The sequence below is a fragment of the Mesitornis unicolor genome, unplaced genomic scaffold (assembly GCF_000695765.1).
Source record: "Mesitornis unicolor isolate BGI_N332 unplaced genomic scaffold, ASM69576v1 scaffold45005, whole genome shotgun sequence".
In the NCBI taxonomy this organism is placed as follows: domain Eukaryota; kingdom Metazoa; phylum Chordata; class Aves; order Mesitornithiformes; family Mesitornithidae; genus Mesitornis; species Mesitornis unicolor.
This window is the reverse complement of record NW_010184382.1, coordinates 1-3762: the sequence shown is the minus strand read 5'-3', so window position 1 is coordinate 3762 and position 3762 is coordinate 1.

Below are 3762 nucleotides of genomic sequence, written 5' to 3'. Positions count from 1 at the left end.
CAGCAGGAGACATCCAAAAGGCACAGCACGCTTCCTCACTAACAGGCTGCAAGGTGAAACAAGGGAAATGCTGATATATATGCGTAATATCTCAATTCATCGGTTTGCCATGGTTTTTACCCATCTTTCCCAGCCCTAGGAGACCTCATGGTGCTTCCAAGTGCCAGGAGAAAAGCCTTTCTCCCTCCACAGCAGAGCTGGGTGGTGAGAACTGCACAAAACCCCTCTTTCTCTAAGCTGGGGCTGATGTAGGGAACAGCACACGTTCGTTCCCCTTTGAACTGCTTCAGCTGAGTTTTGAGGACACGCAGGAGGCTCCCTCTTTGCTATCAGTGTGAGAAGCTGCCCCGCAGCCACTGGCTGCTCCTCTCAGCGGGTGATGGACGTGGCACCAAACAGAAAGGAGGAGCCCAGCTGCCACCTCGTGTCTGTACCAACCCCAGCAGCACCTCCCCAGTTTGTTCTGGCCCACACAGAAGGGGAGGAGCCCAACACCCACCTCCGAGATGGGTCCACGCCTGCTTCTGATTCACGTATTATCACTCAGAGGAGCATTAAGGGATTAGGGATTAGCAAAGAACCCAACAACAATCTCTAATCTCTAATCAAGGTCAGCTCTTCCAACCCAAATGCTCCACTCGCACCCTCCCAAACGGCTGCAATAGGTGGCTCAACCCCTTATCCCCACTCAACCCACAAACAACAGCTTTACCCACCTCACCAGCGATGACCTGGCTGCTCCTGTTCCCAAAATCACTCAGCAGCATCACCAAGACAAACCCAGTTGCGCTCCCAGGCAACACAGCCCACTGCCACCCCTCGAGGAGTGACCCCTGCAAACTTGTGGGCGCTGGGCAGCACCGTGCACCCCGAGCAGGGGTTTGGGCTTTGCTGGGTGCTCTGCCTTGCGCCCCAGCTCGGGCACTGCCCTGCCCACATGTCCTGGGAGAACAGGAAAAACAAGGCAACCCTCCTGCTGCTCGGGGGAGCACCCAGCTGGCACTTCAGGGTAGAAAACCAAGCAAAGGCGGTTAGAAAAGTCCCCTGCACCCTGTGGCAGGAGCACAGGACCAGCCCGCACCAGCTGGCCTCACTGAGGGGCTGCCCTGAGACAGGGACTCCACGGCCCCTCAGAGCCTTCGGGGCTGCCCTAGGCCTTGCAGCCCCACAAAGCCCAAAGGATCACCCCAACCCCATGGCCCCACGCAGCCATCGCAGGACACAGCCCAAAGGGCTGCCCCAAACCCAGGGTCTTGCACCCCCACATGGGGTCACCCTGAACACCATAGCACCTACGGGGCAACACCAAACTCAGGGTCCCACACAACCCATGAGGCCACCCCAAACCTGGGGCCTCCCAGCCTCACACAGCCCATGGGATGGGCCCAAGCCCAGGGTGTCCCCGTGGGGGCTGCAGTGAGGTGGAGAGTGACCCATCCCATCCCTCCCCTACGGTGCCAGTGGGGCACAGCTGTAGGGAGCAGGACCACACCACAGCAGGGAGTGGGCACAGGGCAGGGGGGCACCAGGCCAGGGTGGGTGGCAGGGCCAGCATTAGGGGCAGCTCCGGGGGTCCCAGTGCAGGGGATTAGGCAAATCGGGGCTGGTGGGGAGCAGGAGAGGGACTGAGCCCAGAGCCCAATGGGTTTCAGGGTTGGGACCTGTCACTGGGTTGAAAGGAACAGGGAGGGATCGCTGGTGCTGGCCTGGCAGCACGAGGGAGGTGTCAAAAGGAGGTGGTGGCTCTGCACCAAGGGACTGAACCCTCGGATGCTCCTGCCCTGCTGGAAGGAAGGGGAGGATCCTCTGGAGCCGGTGCTGGTGATCAAATTTGTGTCAGGATTTATCCACCACTACTCTCCCACCTCTCCATGAACTGGTGACCTGAGGCCGTCCACCCAGCAAGGCCAGGTAGGCTCCCTGCCACATCTGCATTCCTTCTGCTCCTCAAAAATCACAGAATCCCAGAACGTCAGGGATTGGAAGGGACCTCCAAAGCTCATCCAGTCCAATCCCCCTGCCGGAGCAGGAACACCCAGATGAGGTTACACAGGAAGGCGTCCAGGCGGGTTTTGAATGTCTGCAGAGAAGGAGACTCCACAACCTCTCTGGGCAGCCTGGGCCAGGGCTCTGTCACCCTCACTGAGAAGAAGTTTCTTCTCCAATTGAAGTGGAACCTCCTGTGTTCCAGTTTGTGTCCAATACCCCTTGTCCTATCATTGTTTGTCACCGAGAAGAGCCTGGCTCCATCCTCGTGACACTCACCCTTTAAATATTTATAACCATGAATGAGGTCTCCCCTCAGTCTCTTCTGCAAACTAAAAAGCCCCAGCTCCCTCAGCCTTTCCACATAAGGGAGATGCTCCACTCCCTTGATCATCTTTGTAGCCCTACGCTGGAAAAAAAAAATCAACCAACGCAGGCAGAAAACACCACAACAGAAAGCAGGGACAACCCCAAATCAGCCAGGCCTTACCTTGAGGGTTCCCTCACTGATACTGTGGGGTCTTTACAACGGATGACCCCGAAAAGAGGGCACCACACAACTGCGGATCCCGGCGCTCCCGCTGATGAGCATTTCTCTCCACAGGCAGAGATCTGCTGGGGGGATGCAGTGGGCGTCAGGACATCACCATCCACCTCCAGCTGCACTGCTCCGGTTCCCTACTGGGAAATCACAGAATCACAGAATCGCTTGGTTGGAAAAGCCCTCTGAGATCATCACGTCCAACTGCTCCTGTCTACCCCCTAAACCATATCCTTAAGTACCTCGTCTACCCGCTCTTTAAACACATCCAGGGATGGTGACTCCACCACCTCCCTGGGCAGCCTGTTCCAGCTTCTGACGACCCTCTCAGGAGAGAACTTCCTCCTTATCTCTAACCTGAACCTCCCTTGGCACAGCTTGGTGCCGTTTCCCCTTGTTCTATCCCCCATCACCTGGGAGAAGAGCCCAGCACCCACCTCTCTACAAGCTCCCTTGAGGCAGTTGTAGGTGGTGCTGAGGTCTCCCCTCAGCCTTCCCTTCTCCAGGTTAAAAAACTCCTAAATACTGCAAATACACACAGCGAGGTGGGTTCTGCATCCAAGGCGGTTTGAGGGACTCGAGGCTTTTGTGTAATCCCTGCGAGAGGAGGAGGAACGCAGGCGGCAGAGCAAGATGGGACATGCAGGGGCTGAGGCCCAGGAGCCAGGAAGGAAAACTTTTAACAGTTTAATTTCCTCTGCGGGCACTCTCCGTTGTCCAGTTACAGCAAACCACAGGCGTTCTCCTTGGCCGTAAGCCTGGCTGCTGAGGAGGCGACAGTAATTCAATTATCAAGCTTTTAACACACGTCAGCCAGGGGGAACAAAGCAGCCTCACAACTGCCTCCAGAAACTGTGTTTTGGGCTTGTGAAGGGCAGTAACAGCCACCAGGAGGTTATTTAACAGCGCTCTGACTTGACAGGCGTAAGAAGAACTCCTTAACTGGGATTAAAGAAGGCATTTTTTTGCATAAACTTGGGTACATAATCCCAGTCTCCACACGGAGCCAGGCCCGCGGCTGCTGTTGGTTCAACACCTCTGCCTCATTTCTCTTGTTCCAATCTCTCAGGTGATAAATAAAGCGCTACACGTAGCGCTCGATGCAAGGAAATGGCATTTGAAGTCGCACCAGGAAAAGAGCCCCAAAATCACCCCCGCGGAGGAGCTCAGGGAGGCGGGCGGGGCCTCTGCCCGTGAGGGGCCGGGCCGGGGTCTCAGCCGGGCGGGGAAAGGAC